At 39.0% G+C, this 27,078-nt stretch overlaps 1 long non-coding RNA gene and 1 pseudogene across 8 annotated transcripts; both read left to right on the top strand.

Annotated features, from left to right (window-relative positions):
- Positions 1-2,178: 2,178 nt before the first annotated feature.
- Positions 2,179-27,078, top strand: LOC147495337 (uncharacterized). Of its 8 annotated transcripts, XR_015197450.1 has the most exons (4): positions 2,179-3,324; positions 3,897-3,955; positions 4,081-4,134; positions 26,699-27,078. It is a non-coding gene; the product is annotated as an uncharacterized LOC147495337 (long non-coding RNA). The 8 variants fall into 8 exon arrangements; XR_015197449.1 differs by having other exon boundaries at positions 3,897-4,134; XR_015197448.1 differs by having other exon boundaries at positions 2,179-3,955.
- On the top strand, positions 4,492-5,969 carry LOC147495338 (pentatricopeptide repeat-containing protein At3g24000, mitochondrial pseudogene; annotated as a pseudogene).

Here is a 27,078-nt window from a genome sequence, read left to right as displayed (position 1 = left end):
TGGTTTTCACTATCTAGTGGTAGCAGAGAGTAGTGTCCAAATAGTTCATAGCAATGCAAAGAGATGTCCGGTGTTACGAAAAATTTATGTGAGGCATGTTTTTATGCCTTGCAGAGTGTAATGTTCTTATAATGACAATATGACAGCCAAGGTGAGGAGTAGTGCTATTATGTCCTAATTTTTAGTTTTAATTTGTTTGGATTGATTATTTTTCTAGAAGTTTCTTCAATTTTTGGCTCGGAAAGTAGGGCCCGATTGTTTCATTTGCATGGTGATGATCAGACTCAGTATTGGAGTGATGGGAAATTCTTCAGAGACACTCATTGTTTGTTCGATATCTTATTTGATTGGAATGATAGAAGATGTAAGTTAGTTCTTTTTGTTGTCTCTTTGGGCTTGAACTGATAATTTAATTTTCTATAATACTAGCATTGATCGCAGGCGTGATGCATGTGTTAATTACAATCTGTGAGGTTATTAGGTTATGCTAATTGTACTTCGTATGTTATGGTTTTGATAGAATTTTCCGATTGGTTGCAATACTCATTTCACTAAAAAATTTATCAAAACCGGTTTTGCTGTGTACAGTGCCGATTCCTTTAGGAGATGATTTGTCAATCACCTTTCAATTTTGTTTAGACACCATGGCTGTTGCAAATGCTCCCCTCACTAGGGAGGTGGTATTAATGGTGAGTTCAGTTTCATCTTCCCATCGGTTTCTCACTCTCATATTCTCTTTCCAAATTTAGCTAATTGTTTGACAAAGGTAGTTATTTTGGTTACATTGTATATATTGTTTTACCTCTAGAACAAACAGAGAATCTCTAGCAGTTGGGCTCTGTGTGATTGTGTCCGTGGGTGCCTTGGTACATTTTCCTTATGGATAAGTCCCTTAGTGTACTTTCTTTATGCTGAAGACGGAGAAAAAACATTTTTCTTAACCTTTTGATTGTATATTTACAGTCAAAAGGTTACGAGTTGTGAGTAGAGTAGGAAGAAAGCTCTTGCTGGTAAGTAATTAAATAGCTTAAGTTCTCTATGTTGACTACTGTTATTCTTCATAAAACACTAAAGTCTAATTACATGGCTCCTAGAGGACGTGGTCATGGTGGTGCAAATAGAGGTAGGGGTGGTCGGCCACCTCATAATCAGCATGTTCCCCTTGGCAAGCTAGGCGAGATCAACTTCCTCCACCACCACTCAGGCGACATGCTAGTGATACTCTCTCTTTTTGTTCTGACAGTGATTCTTCAGATGACAATGCGCCTACAACTGGTAATTGTGTACCTACTGATTTAAATACTGTTGATTGTTTAATTCGTTTGTTAGAAAAAATAATCATGGTGATATTAAGATTGATGTACCTGAGTTTGATGGGAAGATGGATGCTGATGTGTTTGTGGATTGGTTGACTCGAATTGAAAAGATTTTTGAATACAAGAGTATTTCGGGTGCTAAGTGTGTTTGACTGGTAGCTACAAAATTAGGGGGTTATCTTGTATGTATGGTGGGATGAATACCAAAGAGGTCGACCGTTAAGAGCAAGAAATTGGTGCGGCGTTGGTCTAAGATGAAACGAAAGCATTGCCAAAGAGTTTGTTCCTAATAATTATGAGCGTGATTTGTTTAATCGCCTACATAATTTCTTGCAAAACTTGTTTCTTGTTCAAGAATGCTTGAAGCTTTCAATCTGCTATGCACTCGCCTAAATATGACCGGAGATCGAAGAATTCAAGGTCCATAGATATGTCAATAGATTTACCGGTTGATATTCAAACCATTCAAACCGATTTATCCTTTGTTGATATTCAAACCATGACAAATCATCTTATTTATGCTAGAAAGTCGGAAGATCTCCACAAGTTGTCCAATTCATCATCATCTTTCGTTGCTTTTGAGTGTGGTGTTAGTACCGCATTGTTTTTACCCAAAGAAAAAGTTCATCCGTGGTTATTGTCGCTGCTGCATTTATTCGCACCTAGGGAAGTGTTTTGAGTGTGGTGTTATTGGCCACATTGTTGCTAAATGCCCAAAGAAAAAGAAGTGCCCTGTGTTATTCGCAGAAGGAGATGACGATATTGGAGAGGTTGTTTGAGGAACCACCGATATTACTATTGGTTTCGCTCCAGATTTATAAAAGGGATGAGGCGTTATCGGTCTTTTAGGTCGCTCGACGCTCCACGATTGTAGTTTGTGGACAAACTCTTTCAACTTGGGGAGTGTGATGTGCACATCAATAGGCCCAAGCCCATATGCATAAAGAGAGTCCATTTTTTTAGTAGTCTTTTGTTTTTAGAATGCCACGTGGCATATTACTATTGGTTTATTGCTTTCTAGGATAGTTATAAATAAAGAGCTTGAGATTAGGGTTAGACAGTTGATGTTTAGTAGTGATTTTCTTTCACAGAGTCAATAAAAGAGACATATTTATTTTAGGGTTCTTAATTGTTTTTGATATAAGTTGTAGATTTCTTCTTCTTAATCGCTTCCACTCATAAATCTGCATCACCTTGTCTCTACACAATCTGCACCACCATCAAACCTTGTCTTTACCTCTCAATGATTCAAATTATGCAATTTCCACATCATAATAGCCTACATATATTTATAAGAGGCCAGTGCAAAGAGTGACCCATCTCTTCATTCGCAGGCTGCAATGGAAACAAATGGACTATAAATATTCCATAAAGTAGTATGTAATGGAATGGTCCTGTTTTTTGCGAAGTGGCTGTTAATTTTTTTTTGTTTTTTTTTCTCAGGACAGTGCCATGTTAGTATTAAGGCATGGGTACTGATCAGGTCCTTCTTTGATTGGGCAATGGCAATTATTTATATGGGTGGTCGGCTTCCACAAATTTGCGCAAATGTGTGTGCTTCTGATGTTTTGACCTCCTCTTACGAAAATGTTGGAGTCCTTTTTTGTTCTTAAAACTATATTGCGTGATTAGTAACAGATTTCTGTGTCCAGTTCTGACATTTTCCCTCTTTCCACAACATCCTTTTCACTAGTTACACTTTTCTTTTGATTTAATGGTTTTTCTCCAAATTATTTTTTTTAGCCCTTTCTCCTAATATCTTCTGCTCTGTTTCAACTTTCAAGAAGATTTTTTTCTCCAACTTGTAATTTTTCGACTAGACCTCTATTTGATACCAGTGGTTAATCGAAGGAGGAAGAGTGAGGGTTCTAGTTGGTATTTTTATACGTTCTTTATTGTTCTTGAGTTTCTAGTTATCTAGTTTTTAAATCATCAGTAGTGAATTGTATTGGTTCTAAGTTGCTTTGGTTTTTAATATGTTTTGCATATTAAGAGTGGCAATGTTCAGGTAAGGCTTTCTTTCTTGTGGCATGATTTCTTTTATTGTACCAAGGGACTCCATTCCTTGCTGTTGTATGGTGGCTGACATTTGTAGTCATTTTTAAAATTTGATATTACCCGGTTTAGATTATATACCTTTTTATGGGTAACCTTTATAGATCTTATTCACAATTATTCAGGCTGTCTGGTAAATAGAACTTTTGTGTGGGAAACAAAAATCTCTCGTTTGATTTGCTTTTGATTGCATGATTATTATTTTTTTAAATTCTTTTTGGGTATAGAAATTCCTAATTGAGGCAATGAAATATTTATTTGCACTCTCACCGTAAAGAAAATATTACGTGAATTTTTTTTGCACAGAAACATCAGGAACATGAAAATTATTGTACGTATTGAACACATAATAAAAATTTCTTTTCCCATTCTTTTCATTTTCTAGTTGAGATTGCATTTAGAATAAGAACAAGGACATTGACAGGGTACCTGGATTGCCTAGAGTAGTTGGGAGGACGGTTATGTCCTTTTGATAGCTATATGTAGACCATCCAACAAAGTAACATCCTCTCGTTTGTTATACAGGGGCTTAGTCAGTCAATGTTCATCTTTGCGTTAGTTGGAAACATGACCTACGTTGCAAGGTGAGTGCTAGGATCACATGTTTTCACTACAGTTCACATTCTGCTCTATGTAGATGGGTTCTGGTTTATGGATTATCAGTGTACCAACTAAACTTGAATGCTTCTTGTGGCATACTCGTGAGCAGCATAGAGTGGTATAAAATCAGAGTCAATCTTCCTTGGCTGGTGGATGCAGGAGGGTGTGTTCTTCTAGACACTTGTGTATACTTGTTTAACATATATAATCATATTAGGAGATTGAACTTTTAGAGAAAATATACTTGATTTAATTAGGAAACATTTGATATCATAAATATTGTTTATGTAATACAAACCTAATTTTTAATATTAGGTCCTGGGGGAAAGTATGATTTTATTTTTGAAGTTAATGTAAGGATAAAATTAAAAAAAAAAAATCGTGGAAGCTGTGAATATTGAACCTTGACAGCTTTTCCAGATACTTATTCAATTTGTCTATTTCCGTTATTGGAAATCCCTGGTCGTAAAGAATAGACAATCAGACTTAATTGCATCCTAGCTGATTGTTCCCTCAAATCATCAAGTGTGGGTTAAAACCAAACCAATTCTCATTGTCAAGCCTTTTGAAGGCTTCTGGAGCAGCATCCAGCGACAAAATTGGTTGGCAACTTCATGGGTTTTGCTCCAAGTATGGTTATGAGTGGAATGTTTATGTGGGGAGTTCTCTTTTGGACATGTATGCCAGGCGTGGGCAAATGAAGGAAGCTCAGTTAGTCTTTGATGGGATGGGAAGCAAAATGAAGTATCTTGGAATGCTTTAATTGCTGGCCATGCAAGGAAGAACGAAGCAGTCGATGCTCTTAGTCTTTTTCTGAAGATGCAAAGTGGAGAGTATAAACCTACACACTTCACCTATTCCAGTATTTATAGTGCTTGTGCTAGCATTGGAGCTGTAGAGCAAGGTAAATGGGTTCATGCCCATATGACAAAAGCTGGGTTAATGCTTATTGCTTTTGTTGGCAACACGCTCGTTGACATGTATTCTAAAGCTGGTAGTTTTAAAGATGCAAAGAAATTTTTTGATAGGTTGGAAAAGAAGGATGTTGTGTCCTGGAATTCAGTACTTGGTGTGCCCACCACGGACTTGCGAAGGAAGATGTAAATCTGTTTGAAGCTGAAGCTTGGATTCAGACGAAATGTGGTAACATTCCTTTGCGTTTTTACTGTGTGAAGCCATGGTGGGCTCTTGAATGAAGGGCAGTACTATTTTGAGTTGATGAAAACATAAGAGATCGATCCACGTGCAGGGCTTTTGATCGTACGTGCTCAGAGTTTCATAAAAGCTATGCCAATTGAAAGCAATGCAGCTGTGTGGGGAGCTCTGCTTAGTGCTTGCAGAATCCATGAAAATGTGGAGTTGGGAATCATTGCTGCTGAACGTGTTTTTGAGCTGGACCCCCACGATTCAGACCTTCCTGTTTTGCTCGCAAACATGTATGCCTCTGCTGGTCAATGGAGTGATGCTGCCGAAGCGAGACAGATGATGAAAGATATCAAGTTAAAGAAGGAACCTGCTTGTAGTTGGATGGAGGTTGCAAATGCAGTTCATATGCTTGTGGCCAATGATCAGCACCCACAAATAGAGGAGATAAGAGGGATGTGGGAGAAGAACTAAGAAGATCAAGGAAGTTGGATATGTTCCAGATACAAGTCATGTGCTTTTGTTCGTGGATCAGTAGGAGAAGGAAGTGAAATTGCAGTACCACAGCGAGAAGCTTGCTCTAGCCTTTGTGCTTTTTAATATATCCTGTTTCGATCCCCACTTACGTGGCAAACGTCAATTAGTAGGGGTCTCCATTTTATTCGTTTAATCGACAGGGCTAAAGCCCAATTTGCAAATACCATGGATCAATGTACAGACCCATTAACAAATGTGTCTAAGGCTAAACTTTAGCCACATGGCTTGCCACTAATGTACATTAATTTATGTCCATATTTGTTTCTTATCAAAGAGATAATTGTCAGTTGAGAGTTATATTCAATTACAATTACTTGAGCTACAAGGAGTTTTACTATACCTATATAAATACCAAACTATTTTTCATATAGAACTACGTTCTTGAGACTTGATCCCATCGATAATTTAGGTACGTAGGCAACCAAAAGGTACAGTCTTATCATTCTTTCGATCACCACCGCTTTTCACTACTTTTCTACGTTCTTCATTTCTTTCGTCACCACTTAGTGTTTTGATCATATTTTGTTGAAACATAATTGGCGTTGTTTGTGGGGATCGAACCCATAACCACGTTCTGCAAAAATTATGACGAATACTAGAAGAGCTCAAGTTCCCGATACAATTACTGTCGATCATCGCGTACATGATGTTCAAGGTCAAGTTGGCGATAACGGACTAATCCTTCTAACTACTTTTCAACGAAAGGTTGCATGTGATTTTAATGTGATTTTACTGCCGTTTCACCGATAAACCAAATTATTCAGCGCAAAGTTATTGCCTCTGACGATTCTTCATCGTTTGATGTGAATAATATGATGTGAAATCTATCGCATCACAACATAACACACGCCAATGACATCGTAGCGTGTGGGATCGTTTACGTGGTGAGGATAAGATTCATATTGTTCACAACGTACGGTCATCCATGAGTTCTCGAAAATGGTGTTGTATCTGTCACACCACAATGTAACACACGCCAACAACATAGTTGCATGTGGGATCGTTTACATTGTGGTGATTAGATTCTCGCTGTTCGCAATGGTTAACCATGAGTTCAAGACGATACATACAGACTTCGCAATGGTTACTTTTCACGAATCTCAGCGAAACATATCCAATTCATATTTGTCCATTGCCGTTTCATAGTGTCGATAGTCGTCTCATATTCTTTGGTAGCAAGACTCATTTATATTGAGAAAACCGAATCGAGGCATTCTTGCATTGAGAAAATTGCATTAGCCTTGTTTCATCTCCGCGCTAGACGCCTTAAGTTTATTTCCGGGAAGGAATAGAAAATCGCATTAGCCTTTATATTTACGCGTCTTAAGTTTATTTCGGGAAGGAATAGTCGAAGTTTTTTAATAGAGTTTTTTCTAATGTCTTAATCGAGTCGCAGAATGAAAAGTTATCGTTCCGCCCCACAAATGTGGCCCAATATAAGCCCAATTCAATACAAGCCCACGCCATAGCCCAACTATAAACAGCTTCCACGCCGAGCCCCATGCTCGAGCTTAACTATAAACAAGCCCACGCCAGAGCTCCAACTATAAACAAGCCCACGCCAGAGCCCATTCGATCTTTATAAACAAGCCCACGCTCAAAGCCCAACTATAAACAATTCCACGAGCCCATGCTCGTGAGCTTATCTTTGAAAAGCCCATGCTCAAAGCCTTCATTCCACGAAGCCGGTTCTCCGATTCTCAACTTCAATCCGCCAGCTTCCAACTTCAATCTCAATTCAACCGACAGCTTTTCCCCGCCATTCTCCAACTTCATCCTATCGACAGATGTCCCCGCCGGTTCTAACTTCATCCCACGAAGCCGTTCTCTTCTCCCGTTTCCAACTTCTTCATTTCCACGAAATGACAGATGTGTGCGGTTCTCCAACTTCATCCCACGAAATGACCGATGTCCCGCCAGTTCCAACTTCATTCCACGAAGCTCTGCTTGTCCCGCCAGTTCCAACTTCATCCCACGAGCGAAGCCAGTTCCGCCAATTCTCTAACTTCATTCCACGAGCCGGACAGATGTCCCGCCAGGTTCCAACTTCATCCCACGAAATGACCGATGTCCCACCAGTTCTCCAACTTCATTCCACGAGCTACGCTTGTCCCGCCGGTTCTTAACTTCATCCCATCGAGCCGAGCGGTTGTCCCGCTTAGCTCTCAACTTCATCCCATGATTGGCCGGTTCCAACTTCATCCCACGATTGGAATATTGGAGAACGAGGAAGTAACTATATCACCAATGCTACCTATAAAATCCAACATTCGTCATTTTTCCGTAACTACATTAATCGAGACTTGATCCCAAGCAATATCTTTGGGTGCGAGGGCAACTTCAAAACCGAAGTCGGGCCTCATCTTTCCCCAATCACCATCTCCAAAAACATTACTTCCAACCTCAATTGGTGTGTTTTGGCAAATCTTGCCGAAACATATTTGGCAACCGCCTCAGGTTCTACCTTCAACCACAAAACAAAAATTACGCCAATAGCTTCGAAAAACAAACAACGGTGAAAGTATCATTTTACGCGCAAGTTCAAGATTCACCTTTCATTGAATTCACTTTCCAAGTCTGATGGTCCTCGGCCATCTGCGACTGAGAGAGTGGATATTCATGTATCCGATCCATCAACTCAAGTAGACCGTCGCCTCCGACAATTGGAGAGCAAGAATAACAATCAAAAATACGCGGTCAACTTCTCGAAGATGATTCGTGGTCTACGACAAAAGTGTTTGGGATCGTTTGAACATCAAGCATCACCGCTCAAAGACCCCGAAAGTACAAACTCCCCGCACCAAGAGAAACCGCGGCGAAGTCGGTTACTTAAAGGCTTCAAGGTAAACAAAATGTGCAACGCCAAAGCCTACACTTTCGGTAATCGTAGTTTAATCCACAAACTCCCTCGGCCGACCTTTGATGTCAACCACCCCGCCGGGGATCACCAACTCACAAAAGATCTAATGACGAAAACCGGTTTTACCGATTCGAACCGTACTAAGGGAGATCGGCAAAATATTCATATAGGTCGGCAAGATAGACTACCCAACCAACGAAAAACCAATGAAGTTCCTACCCCAAGCTATAGAAGGGGTAGGCAAGCCACTGCAAGTCCTCGTCGCGAATAAAGAAGATGATCGCCGATCTCGACAAAGAAGACTATTCACCAAGCAGTTCCAGTTCACAACCAAGTCGCTCAAATTGTAGTCCCAATCCAAGAGCTCATTGTCGGCCAAAGTATGTTGACAATGGTAGCCATGGAGATGGAGACTCACTTGCATCAGTCAAGAAAATGGTCAGGATCCCAAAGACTAACCAGATTCTCCCGATGTTCACCATGGGGAGACGAAGGAACCGAACTCCTCTTATCGCTCGGTCACCTTCACTACATGGACGGGATTCGTCGACGAACTCACTCCACCTCCTCTGAAGAAATCTTGGCCAAAACGCCCATGTTCGGTCGCGGACCATCGCCAAGAGAATGTTCCATTTTCTGAAAGACGCCTACACTAAAATGATACCGGCGTCTGTAAATGATAAGGAGTCACGAGAAAATAAAATACTAAATCTTTGCTATCGAGAGTGGTATCGATTCTCCCTTCTCTCTCAATCCAAACAACTGTTCATCACAAGGACTTCGAATTCGAGAAGTATGATGAGATTGATGGAGATCCTTTGATGCATCTTGTTAATTACGTAAACAAGATGATCTTATGGACTTTCGACGATGCTCTTTTTGCAAGTTATTCCCATCCACACTCATTGGAATTGAGTCGATGAGATGGTTTAACATGCTTCCTTAAAGATCCATCCACAATTTTATCGATCCGCTTTACAAGTTTGCCGAAAGCATTTTCGCCACAACCGGAAAGAACCGAAACATATTGATTCTCTATTCAAGATTAAACAACAAAAGAAGAAAACTCAAGAAGTTTGTTGCGAGATTTCGAAAGCGGCCGTTGAAATCCCGGATGCATTTGATATTCTTGTCATTTATGCCTTCAAGGAAGGCATTAATTATGATAGGGACGGCATTTACAACTCTATTGTAAAGACGCCCCAACAACTCGTTATGATCTTTTTCTCGAACTCAACAGCTTTTATTCGAAGTTGAAGATGATGCATCGCACGAAGTTCACAGAGATAGGGATCGAATAAGCAAGCCGCTAGAAAAGAGTCAAAACCAAAGTTTCAACAAACAACCGATCAAAAGTACAAGAGTGATGGTAGGCCACAACAATGGAACGGCAAAGAACAAAAGAAACTTCCAGAGTTAAAGCTTACCGCCCTCAACGAAGTACCGTTATCTATGAGAAGATTAAGGAAAGAATATCTTATCTCCACCTTTTCCTCTCTCCGAAGATACCAAGGCTACACGCGGACAAATCCTCGTGGTGCAAATTCCACGATGATTTTGGTCATGAAACCGAACAATGCCGATCTCTGGGGGTAGAATCCAAGGTTTGATCGAGAAGGGTATGCTCCGTGATTATGTCCCTGGGTAAAACGAAAACAAGCTTTAGTCGCCACCGCGACACAATGTAATCAAAGTCGGTCATGCCAGAGTTGATTCAATGTCTAACACCCAACGCGAAGAATTTCAATCACCCAAGATCATTGATCTCACCACCACTATGTTTATAGTGGATATGATTTTTCCACGGAATGGGTACTGAAACTTATGAGGAAGGACCTCTCATTGGTTGATCGACAATGACCTCGATAGGAGTGCACCATCCTCATTATGATGCCGTTGTAATACATGCTTTTGTTGGAATTCATCGTGTGCAGAAAATCATGATCGATACAGGTAGTTCGGCAAGTGTGATCTACAAGCGTTGTTACAAAGGACTCAACCTCCCCGAGAAAATGATAGTTCCCGATCCAAATTCTATCATTGGCTTCGATGGGACAGCAGCAACATCAGTTGGTAGATGCTCTCTTCCGGTGACATTAATGAACAAGGAAGTTACAATTGATTTTCTTCTCTTGGATTGTAACTCCTCCTACAATGTCATTCCGGGAAGAGATTGATTCACTCAATGGGAGCTGTCGTTTCTACTTTCCATCGCTATCAAGTTCGTGTGATGGTAGGGTATGCAAAGTTCGGCGATCGATAGCAGCTTTGAAGTGCCATGAGTCCATCAAGATTATAAAGATTCGAAGTCAGGCGGTAACACCATCCTAAATGTCGATAGGGAAAAGTAGCAATTACAGAATTCCATTGGCCGGGTAAACGCTTATGGAGCGGTTTAGGTGGCCCTCCGACCATCGACGGACTCCGAAGCATGATCGGCAACAAGGAAGAAGAAACCACTTTTATTTTTCGCGGAAATTTCCAAGAAAGAACGGGATAATCTCATTGAGCTTTTGAAGAAAAATCGCACGTTGTTTGCGTGGGACGGTCGAACAAATGCCGGGATTGATCCTTCACTTGCATGTCACAGTCGGATATCGACAAAACACAAAAAGCGGTCGTCGTAAGCTCCTCTCTAATGGCTCCCGATTGAAAGCTCAAAGTGAAAGAAGAGATCGACAAACTTCTAAGTGTTAATTTTATTAGGCTCGTACTATATCCGAAATGGATATCAAATGTAGTAGCAAATCCCTAAGAAAAAATGGGAAACTTAGAATCGTGGTTGATTTTATCGATGTCAATAAAAATGTCCCGTTCACCCGTATCCTTTGCATTTCGTATTTCTGAAATGGTTGATGCCACTTCGGGGTTTAAACAAATTTCTTTTATGGATGCCTCAATGGGGATTTTATCAAATTGCATTAAGAAGATGAACAAGAACTTACAACTTTCATAATGGACCAAGGCTTATTTTGCTATAAGGTAATGCCTTTCGGTCTAAAAATGCACCCGGCAACATATCAGAAATTCATTAATACATCATTTTCAGACTTCTTAGGCAAGTTTATGGAAGCTTATATTGACGATATGGTCATCAAGTCGCATGAAGAGTCATCTGATAAACGTAAAAACAATAGAATCCTAAATATTAATGCTACAAGAACACTAATACGTAATCCTACCGTTCTTACGTTTAAATCAATACTTCTTACTCTCAAAACATAATCATGCAATACAACGAGTAAGGATTCGTTCCACTCTTAATTCTCAAGACTTAAACAAATTCAATTGATCCAACACAAGGAACAATGGTGAGAGTGATGTGTTTGGTGTGAAATTTCTATTCTACCATTCCCAACAATTGAATCTAAACAAGACATAATATAAAGATTCTAACTTTATGAAATTTAACTAATCTAAATGAAACAATAACAAAAATCTAATTAACAACTAAGCATTGAATAACAAGTAGTAAATGAAATTAGATCTAACAATTGTAATTGACAAATCGAAATTGAATCAAGAACAACTATTTTATTATCTAATTCAAGGGAGAACAATCATTCAATACTAAATTTAAAACAAGAATAAAACTAATTACTTTAATATAAAAACTAGATCTGGAACTAAGGTTTAATGGAGGCTAACTAATCTAATTATTTTCTAACCTAACTATCTACCATTAACATTAGCTTCCTAACCTAACTGCCATTAACAAAGAGTCAAGCTTTTGTTTTTATACTTCCAGATCCAAAAATCGTGCATGGGCTTGGAGCCATGTTTTGGGCCGGAAAATCGGGCCCAAAACCCAATTTCTTTAGTCCAAAAAGGCCTCTTCAGCTGCAGTTGGCTTCCACAGACTTTTCGTCCACTTCCGCTCCTCTGATTGGGTCAAGGCTTGGACCATTGCAAAGCTCTTTCCGAGCCGGTCGTTTTGACATAAGGTAGGCCTCAATCCGAGGTCTGAGTCCAAAGATATGGCATTCGGAAGTTCTCACGACTTTTGCTCCTTTATCTCGCTAAAGTGGCACATTTCTCGCGACATAATGGACCTTGAAGCATGAAATGCATAAAACACGTGAATCGGTATTAACTCTTACTTATTATTCACATAATTGGTCTAACAAGATGATTATTAAGGGGTTAAAACTACAGTTTTGGGCTCTTATCAAACCCCCCAAAACAAAGATTTTGCTTGTCCTCAAGAAAAAGATGAGAAATTAGAATAAGTGACCAAAATGGAGTTCTAACTACTCTCGTTTCGCTGAGTGCGATTGCATTGACCATATGCAACAAGGCCTTAAACCACTAGGAATTCCCTAGTGGACGAGTTATAGCCTCGTGAGAGTTTTCCAGTGAAGGTACTCACAAACTTCATCTATACTACAACGACTAAGAAATAAAACTATTGTTTCCTTATTCATGCTCAACTATCTATACATCTCTCTAGCAATTACATAAGAATAACCCGGTCAAATAACCCTAAGCTAATATATGCATAATAATCAATCATCTAAAATAAACATATAACAATGAGTAATACTATGAAATGTAATAGCAGTCCGTTGAAAACTTCGGAATAGCTGCCCTTAAGTAGGTCCTCACATAAATGTCAAGACAAAACCACTCTGATTTTTCCACTCAAGTTTTCTACTCCAAGTGTAAAGTGGGCACACTTTACCTTACAATCTCAATGACAACAAGGAAGCTCGGGTCGATCAAACACATCTGCCACTTACTATCACACTAACCTATTCCTAATTGAAAGCTAGAGGTCTTTATTAGGTGTCATGGGGATTAGGAGATGGTTTAAGAAGGAAGGAAATGGATATTCTAGAGGACAAGTCTGAGATAATAGAGTCTTCAGATTATGTAACTAGAGAAAACCTTGTTATTTACTTTTTGCTTCTACACTTTGTTTCCATCCTTAGCCATATTTTTCTTTTCTTTGGCCTTTGACTCCCTTTTATTCTATTTTTTTTGGAGTTTTTATTTATTTATTTTTTTTTTCTTTTTTTTTTTTTTTCTTTTCTCTTTGGATGGAAACTTCTTTTCTTTATTTTCGGAAACAACTAACTAATTTTTGTTTTTACATGTGGTTTTTCTTCTTCTTTCTTCCTCATTCTATTCTCGGACTTATTCTAAATTGGGTAGGTTGATTTTTTATTTTGTTTTGTTTTGTAACAGGGGTAAAGGAATTGTGGTTTATGGAAGGCTAAAGAAAGGCTCGGAGGGGCTTACTAGCGGGAAAATAATTCATAGGTTTGAATTTCTGGCTATATCGATCCAAAGAGGGCCTAAATTCTCGCTTAGGATATGGTTTAGTGATCAAGCAAGTGGGCGTGTGATTTCTCTATCCGGATTTTACTTCTCCCTTGTGTCATTTCTCAAATGTTTAAGCTCATATAAGGCTTTAGGCTATATTCTCACAGGATTTGTAGAATAAGTACTCTAGCCTAGATTTGAGAAACTTACTTGCTAACAATCATAGATACTCATGTAATAAATTTATAGATAGATGCAAAGATTATTACCTACATATTAACCTAAGTTTCTAACAATTATTCCGATGCAACAAACTCATTGAGACTTCTAGATTGTTAAGAGCATGGAGAAAAGAAAACAATACCAATATTCCTAAGTGTATAGCATACTTTTTATTTATATTTTTTGAATTTTTGAAATTTTAACTAGAAAACAAGTGCACATTATACATATCTATATCCTAACAGATGTCTTAATTACACGTGTTTCTATGCCCCCAAACAAAAGCATGCTTTGTCCTCAAAGCATTTAAATAAAGAGGGTTTGAAAAATACCATGGAAACGCGTGAAATTCTGGAACATCTGCAAAACAAGGTTAGAACATACTAATATAGGAAATAAAAACTGACGCAACTCTATAAGAGTTCCACCCATTATGGGGTTAACAGAATTAAATTGCTTGGGACATAGCGGCACACTAACTGAAACTAAAAACTTACCTCCACTCCAGCGTTTACTTTCGTCATCCTCCTCTTCTATAAAGAAGTGAGGGTTCCAGCGATCTGCCATGCCATGATAATTTGCCATGCTTCACGCCATTTATCATCTATGATTGCTAACCTATTAAAGCGCCACTTGGTCGGATGGGGTGTAAGGTGCAACCCGATGAGGGTTGTATCCTCCACCCTTGCCAAGTCGTTTGCACGGAAAGATCGAATAATAGAATTGGTGGGTCTCACAATGTCGACCCCAACCCAGTCCGTGAAAGGGGCACAAAAAAAATAGGGAAGAAACATAGTATAATACGGCAAACTAATATAGGCATAAGAAGATACTTATGCCTCATGCTATGGGCTCGTGCTAAACTAGACATTAAGGTCTTAGGAAGGTCGATAGCAGCGTTCCTCGCCTAAAGCAAGGAAAACATCGCAGTGGCATTATTCGCAGAAGAAAAATGTCACTCCCCTAATATGTTTAGCATGATAAAGAACTTTACCGTATCACATTAAGGGACAAGTTACCAAGGGCTACATTATATGTCCCTTGGTCCTCTACACGGAAATTGTCGGACCCATAAGCCTCATGCAAAAGTCATAAGTGTAGACATGAATATTATCTACCCAATAGCATCATGGGTTTTGTATTTCATTGGGCATGGCAAGTCCAAGAACAAATGCTTGCAAGAACCATAAGCGGTCCACGGCCACGTGTGTGATCACCTCGCTAAAACCAAGCACCATAAGTAGTGCTTTTGAAACAAATCTTCAAAGATTGTTCGGTATCAATGTAGGAGATGTCATCTCAAAATTACGCTCTGGAATAGCTGTGAATGATCTGGAAACTACCCCAGAAAACTGGAATTTTTGGTCCACGAAAGTCAGGTTTAGACGAAGCGCCCATATAAGAGGCGCTGAGTCGCGGCTCTGAAATTTTAGAATTTCGGTGTTTGGCCGAAGTCGCTTTGACTTTGAAGCGTTCTAGGTCCAATAGATGAGGGCGGTCGCCATGAGGGGTCGCGCTCTTAATAAATTTTCCAAAAATGTGAAGGCAGCGGCGCTCCAAAAATGTGGCTCGGAAGAAATGAAACCGGAGTTTAGATGAAAAAAAGTAAAACTTGGAGTGGATGGTGCGGGATGATGGTGGAATGTATTGTGGTTTGTTAGTGTAGAAAGAAGGAAGTTTATATAGGTTTTGAATTGTTAAAACGAATCGGTAGGTTGCCAAAAAAAAACTTTAAGGCAATTTCCGGAAACAATAAAATTTCCGAACCCGAAAACGGAAACAACTCATATTCTTGATTCTATAACAACCCTAATATCTTTCATACTGGATTTAGACTAGTAACTTCTAAACTCTCTTAGATTTCATCCTACCACCACATCTAATCATAGGTATGCCAATTACGACAATATTCTCAACCTTCACTCCAAAACAAACTCTAAAATGGAGGATCTTCTACAAATCATGATATAATAAATAATACCACCCCCAAACAATTCGGGAAGGTGGGATTAACACTAAAATCCATGCACAATTTGAAAAGAACCACATTATATTAAAATTGAAATTCAAACAACATTTAACTACCAAATTCAAAGTTAACTACGAATTTAACAACGTAATATCCTATCTACTAAAAATAATAAAAACAACATCAAAACAACAAACAAGAAGAAATCTAGCTACTCTTCAAGGGAGTGAGGTGGGGTAAGAATAGGAATTTGAGTGATCAAGAATGGAAAAACCAAACACTCATTCCCCAAACAAATTTTTGAAAACGGGTTTGTAAAAAATTTGTTTTAAAACGTGGGTCTTTTAAAGTCAGATTCCCTAGACTTAAAGTGATATATATGTATTTACATGCAGTTTCCCATATATCAATAATCTAAACAATTGTGGATCTTTCCATAAATAGTTAACATGGAATGCACCACCAAACAGAATCAAGCTCCAAAACTTTCTACTTACGAACTTAGTTGAATAAGAAGGTGTCCAGTGAATGATCGTGAGTAAATGAATGGTTTTGGAAAATACTTGGAATGTGGATGGATAAGTGTTAGAAAAAAGGGTGGGAAGAATGAAAAACGTGTCAGGTGGCTTATCCTTGGGTGTTACTTCTTCACCGGTTGGTTTTAGATAGTTATGAAGCATAGGAGAAACGCCAAGGTCAAGTACAAACTCAATGGTTCTTTGAAAAGGTAGAGGGCGAGGAACATTCGTGATGGAAGGTGAATGAGTGACATGAGGATGTGGGGTGGGTGAATGGTGTTCAACTAGTGTTCTTAAGTCTATATCATCAGAGGCCTTAAGATATGCAAGACATTCCTCAATAGGTAGGTAAGAAGAATCACTGGGATAGAGGGCTTAAAAATTCTTCTTCCGGCCATGGCGTCAAAGAGATGAATGGATGTCGAGGGAGAGAACTCAAGGAGTCGAAGGAAATCTTCCTCGATGTTATCTACGTCTAGGGAGTAGAAATTGTGATCCTTGTCTTCTTCCTTAAGAGGGGTATCTACTAGTGTGGGGACTAAAGTGTCACCGCGCGACTAATGTGAGGTACAAAACTCTCAATGGACTTCACTTCTCCTTCTATAGGCAAACCTAGTTGTCCCTGTTTTTGTCTAAACATGTTAACTTCTACAGAAAGATTTCCAAAAGAAAGAGTCATTGAGCCATCCCGACAATTGATTTGGGCATTGGCGGTTGCCAAGAAAGGGCCCTAAGATGATGGGAATGGAATCATGAGCAACTTCGTGTCGAGAATAACAAAGTCGGCAGGATAGTAAAAATCTTGAACTTTAACAAGAATATTTTCAACTACACTCTTGGGATACTTAATAGAACGATATTTAACCGCAAAGTCATTTTGGTTGGTTGAAGTTTTGTTAGACCTAGTTGTTTATATAAATAAAAAGGGAGTAAGTTAACACTTAACACCCCGTGTCTAATAAAGCAGGTTGTTATGAAGGTATCACCTAAGGTGCATATACTGATGGGGCGACCGTGGTCCTTGTACTTAACAATTCCGTTATGTTGGATAAAGAGGGATATTGTTGATTAAGAATGCTTGGGGTATGTTGGTTTTCCTCTTCTTGGTGCACAACTCTTTTAGAAACTTAGCGTGTCTGGTAGACTTTTATAGCATCTAGAAAAAGGTAGGTTGATAGTTAGATTTTTAAACACTTCCCTAATCTCATCAAAATTCTCATCCTTTTTAGACCACAATTAGTCTCTCGGGGATACGGTGGTTTATCATTATGCCTAATATGAGGGGAACATATTTGTTAACCGTTGTTGCTTTATCTTTTATCACTTTGAACTAGGTTTCCATATTGGAACCTCTACAGGTGTAGGGTCTTCACTTTCTATTATTGGGTCTTGTAATGTTTTCCCTTTTTTGGTTGTGGTTTAACCGGTACTTCTACGGTTGTAGGGTCTTGAGTTTCTATTATAGCATTTGGTATGGTATCATTTTTAGTTTTGCGGGTAATCTTTAGGCATAGCCACTTGGTTATCAACTACCGCCCGAACGAGCGGAAGGGTAGTCACTGCTGGAGTCCCCTTGGTTTATATTACCATTACCACCGTAAAATACTTTTTTATTTCAAAAAGCGGTGTTTGTTGACTTAGGATTAGGCATCGCTTGACTTGGAAACACGCCGGGTTTGGTTATTATTTTGGTTAGAAGACATGTCAATAACCTTTTGGCACAAAGATCGCATCATTTGCATCGTTTGTTTCATCATATTAGAGTTTTGATCATCCGATCTTTCATCAAGTTGGAGTTTTGTTGCATAATTTGATTTTGTTTCTCCAACAAGGTCACTACTACTTTGTCACGTAGATGGTTGTATTGGAATTAAAGCTTGTTGAGTGTTCATGTCTTGATGTTGATAATTCTGGGTTATGGGTACTAAACCTCTATTGCGGTCACCTAAGTTCTCTTGTCCTTGATGTTGAGTTAACTGGTTTGAAGTGTGGTGGTTGTGGTAGTGGTTGTGCATAGACAAGAGGACAATAGAAGTCGGAATGCTCAAGACAACAAGACATTACAACGAAAGTAGAGTTAATGTTCTTCTTTGGAGTGGGTTGTTGTTGAACAGAGATAGCATCTACCTTCTTAGTGAGGGCATCGATAAGAGTTTTAAGCTCCGGGATCATGTTTAACCTCAAGAGAAGAAGGAGAGGGCGGGAGGAATCGTTACCTCCCCAATTGTTGTTCTTCTTAGATTGATCTTCTAAGAATTTATAAGCCTCAAGGCCCTTACTAAGAAAACTACCCCGGTCATGATATCTAGAACCTCCTTATGATAATGTGAAAGCCCCTGAAGAAAGCACGAACAAAGCGTGTCTTTCGCAAGATTATGATCTGCGGGCATTCAATGAGAAGATCGATGAAAGCGATTCGTGCCTCGAAAAGGATTCATGAGGATTATGGTGAAGAAATGAATTTTGTGAAGCATTTCATCCGTCTTGATGGTGGGTAAAATTGTTCCATGAACAATTGAACAAGTTGAGCCCATGAGTCCACGAGTTTGGCATTTGGGCAGTTAACCAAAGACGCGCCTTTTGTCGGCTAGGTGAAAAGGAAACACCCTAAGTTTAACTTGATTTGGACTTACGCATTTAGGATGATGGAATGTAGTGAGAACTTGGTCTATCCCACGATGTTTGGTGGTAGGCTTATCGTGGTCTAAACCATGAAAAACCGGTAACAAGTTAAATATATTAGGGGATTCGAAAATCCCCACTAGGTTTTGCAAGAACGATGCGACTTAGGGGGCCATCGTTTAGGGCTTTATAAAAATCGAGAGAGAGTCTCTTGTTCTTTAGCCATTGATGCAAGTGTAGTGTGTGAAATTCTAGATAGGCGTGTTGTATTTATTTCTATGAAAAACAAGCCTGATTATACTAGAATTAAAACTCCTCCCGACGTAAGAAGTGGAAGAAGAAGGAGTACTAATGCCTCCTTGCTACAGCGTTTGAATAGCGTCTTGTATATGCTTGATTTAAGTGTATTTAACAAGTTAGAAACACTTAATAACTTTAAGGAATAAAAATATGCATTTACCTATGAAAATTGGGCTGTTAGGATGAATTTTCCTTGTTGGGCGCGGGTAGGGCGCGGGTTGGGCGCAGGCGCGCTTCTCAAGGTAAGTTGAAATTACAGTGTTTAAGGGCGGGTCGCGCTCAACATGGGCGCGGGCGCGCTCCAGGGTTTTCAAGTTTTAGGCCTTTTATCGTACTCCAAAAAATCTGAAATTTTTACAGTAATTTGCTAAGACGTCTATCAAGTAGCCTGTAAAATTTCAGATCGATCGGAGCAGTGAAAGTCCCTCTACTGCCCTCCAAAGTTTGCGAAACCGTTTTCGGACACAATACAAACAACCGAATGGTTAACCCATCAAAACAAATCCCAAAATTTCCAAATTTTTACTGGAGACTCCTGAGAGATTCTAGTTGTTCCTGTAAAAAGTTTAGAGCAATTGGAGTTCTACAACCTCTCCTTATTGGGTGGTGTTCTAGATATTAAGTGTTTGCAACACTGCAGAAACACACTGGAAACACTCTACTATTTAGGAGGTCAAAACAAATCAAAAACTCATCAAATTTTTACTACAAACTCCTGGATTAGGATAGATACTCCTGTAAAAATTATAGAATTTTTAGAACTACTTAAGTAACCTTACTTGTCTGTTTTTCAAGAACATACGGTGTGAAAACTGAAATGCAGTACTGTAAAGATCGTACTTGTTTTACAAGGTAAACCAACTCTGAAAAATCTGAAAATATTCCAGTAAATCAACAACACATTAAATAATATGTATGAAAATTTTCAGAATTTTCGAAAATTTAGAAATACCTACACCGCAGTGTTTTTCTCTGTGAATCCGCAGCCCCTATGCCAAAAGCAATTGAGCGGTTCGAAAATTCAAAAACAAGAATGAAAAATTAAAAGGGTGGGTGGGTAGAGAATGGGGGATTGCCCCTTGGATTCAAGCAATTGAATTCTTGTCATGAACGAGATTAAGATGGCAGCGGCGCCATTTGATAAAACATAAAAATTGTAGAATCCTAAATATTAATGCTACAAGAACACTAATACGTAATCCTACCGTTCTTACGTTTAAATCAATTCTTCTTACTCTCAAAACATAATCATGCAATATATAGAGTAAGGATTCGTTCCACTCTCAATCTATCAAGACTAAATAGAATTCAACTACTCAAACCCAAAAGGAACAATGGTGAGAGTAATGATTTGATGTGAATTTTCTTTACTACCATTCTCAACACAAGAACAATAATAACAATAAGACATAATTAAATTAAACTGAATTTAAAACTAAGATTGTGAATAAAGATAATTAACTTTATTGATCTAATAAAAAAATAACAATGATATTCAATGATTTAAATAACTAATCTAAAACAAAGAATGAAACTAATTAATGGAATGAAAGCTAAGTAATTAACTAATCTAGATCTAACTTTTTCTAACCCTAAACTCCATTAACATTAGCTTCCTAACCTAACTGGCATTAACAAAGAGTCAAGCTTTTGTTTTTATACTTCCAGATCCAAAAATCGTGCATGGGCTTGGAGCCATGTTTTGGGCCGGAAAATCGGGCCCAAAACCCAATTTCTTTAGTCCAAAAAGGCCTCTTCAGCTGCAGTTGGCTTCCACAGACTTTTCGTCCACTTTCGCTCCTCTGATTGGGTCAAGGCTTGGACCATTGCAAAGCTCTTTCCGAGCCGGTCGTTTTGACATAAGGTAGGCCTCAATCCGAGGTCCGAGTCCAAAGATATGGTATTCGAAGTTCTGGCGACTTTTGCTCCTTTATCTCGCTAAAGTGGCACATTTTCGCACATAATGGACCTTGAAGCCCGAAATGCATAAAAACACGTAATCAGTATTAACTCTTACTTATTATTCACATAATTGGTCTAACAGTATGATTATTAAGGGGTTAAAACTACAGTTTTGGGCTCTTATCATCATCACACCTTCATCACTTGCAAAAATATTTTGATCGGCTGATACATATTCGAATGCGTCTAAATCCATCAAAATGCGCATTTGGATTAGCATCGGGAAAATTTCTTTGATATCTTATGACCAAACGAGGCATTGAAGCTAACCCTGATCAAATCCGTGCAATTACTGAAATGCCCTCGCCAAAAACCAAGAAGCAAATCCAGCAACTTACGGGTAGGATAGCTGCTTTGGGTAGATTTATCTCAAAATATTCGGATCGACTCCACCCCTTTTTCCAAGCCATTAAGGGATCCCCAAAATGGACAGATGAGTGTGACGTAGCTTTTCAGAAAATGAAAGAATACCTAGTACAACCGCCAATTCTTGCTAGTCCGACCACCGGACAAACAATTGGCATCTATTTGGCAGCATCAGAAATAGCTGTGAGTGCCGTCTTATTCATTGATGATGAAAATGAACAACCAATTTTCTTCATAAGTAAGACCCTTACAACTTCAGAAACAAGGTATTCATAGATTGAGAAAATAGCTCTCTCACTTGTCCATAGTGCACGAAGATTGAAGCCTTATTTTCAAGGACGTATCATCAATGTCTACACTGAATACCCCTTGAGAAAAGTTCTTGAAATGCTGATTCGAGCCGATTAGCGAGAATGGGAAACATATTTGAGTGCCCTACGAAATTATCTACAAAGCCCGATCATCCGAGAAAGGCCACTTGAATGGCATCACTTATGGCCGATTTTTCCTGTCGATGACATACCGACCATGGAAGAAAGCGGTTTGATCGAACCTCCTCCTAATCCACAACAAGGATCGGCCGATCCATCCACAAGTGCCGACCCTACTTTATGGACTATACACACGGACGGTTCCAAGAACAAATCAGGTTCAGGCCTTGGTTGTGTTTTGATCCGACCTGATGGCGAGAAAATTGAAAAATCTGTTCGCCTCGGATTTTGCGCATCAAACAATGAAGCTGAATATGAAGCGGTTCTTTATGCAATGCGAACGGCACTTGACCTGGGGGCGACAAAAATCGAGTTATTCACTGACTCAAAGCTTGTTGCGAATCAATTTGGCGGATCTTTTGTTGCTCGAAATGATAGGATGGCTGCATATGTCCAAAAAATGCATGAGCTATCCATTCATTTCAAATCCATTGCTGTTCACCAGCGCTCTCGCAATGATAATCGTCATGCCGATGCCTTAACCTATCTCTCTGCCGCAGTTGGTGTTAACAATGAAAGAAAAATTTATATTGATTTCCAACCTTTTCCAAGCATAACTGTCATAGAAGAACATGTTCAAAACTTATATATTGCTCATCTATGCTATTTCGGGCGACATCTCGGAAATTGAATTTGAGCAAGTGAATGCCGTAACAACAAAGGAAAAGAAAGAGAGAAGAGCTAGCTCAATCGGTGGCACAAGTTCAGAATCTCACTCGAGGAAGCGGCTCAAGAAGATTTAGCCGACCATCAAGGTTTGGCCGATCATCGTGTTGAGAGTGATTCTCCACCCACACATGATGCCGACCAAATCAATGTTGATATGGAAGATGAGTCCCATGAAGCGGATAATTCTCGGAAGTACCACATTTGGATCTCAATCTATCGGCGGTGACACTTCACCGGATGATTGGAGACCTATTTATTTAGAATTTACGTAACATGGAACTCTGCAGAAAGGATTCGTAAACTTTCCTACAAAATTAAAGAGATGCACGGAAATTTGTCATAATTCCAAATTCTAAAGGAAATCTCCTACTTTATAGGAAAGCAAATAATTTCGACCCTCTTTTCGGATGTCTTTCCAAAGATCAAGGTCATCTAGTTCTCGAAGAGATACACTCGGACTTTGTGGAAACCATGCGGGGGCGTAGTCTTGCACATAAAGCCATGACTCAAGGATCTTTGGTGGCCTAGCATGCAAAGACACTCAATGAGAATTTGCCCAAAATGCATACCATGTCAAAAACATGCAAATATGGGCAAACTTCAAAGAACGGAACTCCACCCAATTCTAAGCCCTTGGCCTTTTGCGAAATGGGGCTTGGATATTGTGGGACCCTACCAAAGGCTCACGGAAGTGTGCGCTTTTTATTGGTTGTGGTGATTATTTCACTAAATGGGTAGAAGCTCAACCGCTTATCAACATCTCAAAGAACGGATGTCACGGCGTTTCTTATGGAAAGACATCGTTTGTCGCTTTGGAATTCCATCTAACATTTGTCTCGACAACGGTAAACAATTTGATCACGGAAGAAATTCACAAATTTTGCCTCACTAAAAATTCAAGATAATTTCTCCGGCTCCATATTATCCACAAGCAAATGGACAAGCGAAGCAACCAATAAGGCGATTCTCTCGACTTTGAAGAAGAAGCTTAATGAAGCAAAGGAAATTGGGTTAAAGAGTTGCCGGTGCTTTGGGCTTATCGCACCACTCCAAAGCATTCTACCAATCTTTCCCCTTTCAATCTAGCTTATGGCATGGATCTTTGTTCTCCGGCGAATTAATTGCACCAACTACAAGGGCGAAGCGGTACAAACCTGGTAACAATGATGTTGCTCTAACTTTGGTGGCGGACTTCAATTGATAAAACTTCGAGAAGAAGCTTTACAATGTCTAATAAAATATCGGTGACCATGAAACACAAATATGATAAAAGCTTTGCCTCAAGAGTTTTGAACCGAAGATTGGGTACTTGGTCGCAAACAGAAGCTCATTGAATCTGGGAAGCTGTCAGAGAATTGGGAAGGACCATTCATTATTGATAGACCCGGCATCAAAGGGTCTTATTTCCCCGTCGAATCACCGGAGAAAAATTTGCCAAGCCATGGAATGCTTTTCATTTGAAAAAGTTTTATCGTTGAATGTTTGTTTTTCATTCATTGTAATCATTTTATAATTCAATAAAATTCGATCCATCTTTCGTTTTAACTAGAGATCAAATATCCCAAATTTTGTTATCATTACACTATGGGGGCGGCGACACCCTATATTTCATTATGTTATCATTACACTATCGGGGCGGTGACCCCCCAAATTTCATTATGTTATCATTACACTACGGGGGCGGCGACTCTCCAAATTTCATTATGTTATCATTACACTTTGGGGGCGGCGACTCCCCAAATTTCTATCATTACACTATGGGGGACCCCCAATTTTTTATTATGTTATCATTACACCTTCTGGATTCTCCAAATTTCATTATGTTATCATTAAACTATGGGGGGGGACACTCCCAAATTTCATTACGTTATCATTACACTATGGGGGTGACACCCCAAATTTCATTACGTTATCATTACACTATGGGGGGGTGACACCCCAATTACGTTATCCTTAATACTTATATCTATTTTGCCGACCTACCTCAAGGGCGGATTATCTAACTATTATATATTTTGACCGACCTATTATGATTACCAATCTAATAAAAAATAGATAAAACCAAATATCATGAATCTGATGGAAAAATAAATATAATCGAGAAAGAAAAACCGTAACCTAACCTCACATCATCATAACAATAAAAATAAAAACTTCACTCAAGAAGTTGAAGTTAATGACATAATGCTATCCTCCTTTGGGCTGGAACACCTAATAGATCCGGACGGAGATACATCTTCCAACTTCCTATAATACATAGTATAATAATCCCATAGTTTTTTTGCAATTTTTCCCGTTTCTCGGAATCTCTTGATTTCCAAAGTCCAACACTTGCCGATGCTTCCGCAACACCGCCCCAGATTTCTTAATTTCAATTTGCATGCTTCTCAATTATATCATCCTTCTCTTCACACCCTACTCTAAAATTTTCCACCCTCTCATGACATTCATCTAATTCCTTCTTCAAAAATGCATTCTCTTCCAATAGTACCTTGTAGTCTCCTCTAATCCCTCGACCTGCAAACTTGTTTTGACAATTCCAATTTCTCACATTTTAAAATTGCAACTTCATCACTCAAAACCTTCTGCTCCTTGAGAACAACAATTTCTTGATTCTGTTTCGACACTTCAGCTTTTATGATATTCATTTTCATCTCATAGTCGTGCAAAACTACTTCATTTCTCAAAATTACTCCTCTCAAATGTTCATTCTCCTGAAAGATGAGCTCTCTTTCTCAAATGTTCTTGGCCTCTTGACCGGTGTGGGCACACCATTTGGACTCAAACGGTGTGGCCACATCGTTGGGTTTGCACAATGAACGGCCTAGCCGGGTCGTTTAAACTTGGGGTTTTCGAATTCAACTTTTTGGGACCAATGACACACTTGTAATAATTGTTTTTTTTTTGGGTCTGCCCAACACAATATGGGTCGTCAATAACAAATACCTTTAAATATAGGAGGATGGATAACAGTTTCGGTAAGGTGGGTTTTAACCCATGTATGCAGAATGAGAAGGTTTTCACCCATGTATTTTTCCCTTCCTTTGATCAACTGGGTAGAGAGAACTGGTGGTTACTGTTTTGCGGATTGATTCCAAGCCAATCAAGTTATCATCTCCACATGACCCATTTGATTGCCTGATAAAAGAAATCTCACTTGAGTTATGAAATCAAAACATAGTTCCCCACTTTGACCTTGAGAGTCTTTTAGGCCAAAACTGGTTGCTCACAGACTTTCTGCAGGCCCACTTGATTAGAGTAATCTGTGCAGAAAGGACATTTATAGGACTAGTCTACCTTGCTTAGATTCAAGGACTGCAAGAGAAATTTCTTTCTCAAGAAAACGCATAATCAACTCTGGAATCAACAAGTTGTTGGTGTGTCATATTTAATTTTATCACCTCCGTTACTGGTTTTGCATGATTTCTTCTCTCTTTGTTTCTTTAGAAACCCTGAGGTTCACTAAGGATCTTTCGCAAAGGTCCACCAAAGAACTTCCTCAATTCTTCATACTTTAATATATGATTAACTTCTTAAGCATATATAGTTTCCTTTTGCAGTTTCCCTGCTTGACAATGACGCAAGTTCAAAACTATAAGTTTTCCTCATCCCTATATATTTATATACTCTATGCCCCAAATATTTATGATGATGGTATGTATGGATGATATCTCTAACGTCACTATAAACCTGTCTTCTGATACTGGGTAATTCCTTTTGTTTACTATATATTGCACAGACATTATAGTGATCCTGAAAGCTTACCATATAATGTGATACTAATATTTTGATATTTTCATCAGGTTTTGAGAATTTGAATAGTTAGAGGGGTGCGTGATGGACATCCACAAGAAATTAAGATGAAGAATTTCAGTATGAAGAATTCATGTATTCTGCGATTAAGGTTACCTCTGCCAAATCAGCCAATGCATACAAAGAGAATTAGCTCTGAGATTGAAGGTAACTTTGATCCTATGTCGGAAGATATGCAACGAGGGATTGCCGGCTATGTTTCAAGGGTATGTAACATATATACAACTAGGGATTGCGGCAATGGTTCGAGGGTATGTAACAGATTTGCAACCGTAGATTGTCAGCAATGTTTCAAGGGTATGTAACAGTTTGAGTTTTAATCACATAGAATGGTGTATACATATTCAATGTATATCTTTATCCTCCTTTA

The sequence above is a fragment of the Coptis chinensis genome, chromosome 6 (genome assembly GCF_015680905.1).
Source record: "Coptis chinensis isolate HL-2020 chromosome 6, ASM1568090v1, whole genome shotgun sequence".
NCBI lineage: Eukaryota > Viridiplantae > Streptophyta > Magnoliopsida > Ranunculales > Ranunculaceae > Coptis > Coptis chinensis.
This window is presented reverse-complemented; position numbering and strand designations above follow the sequence as displayed.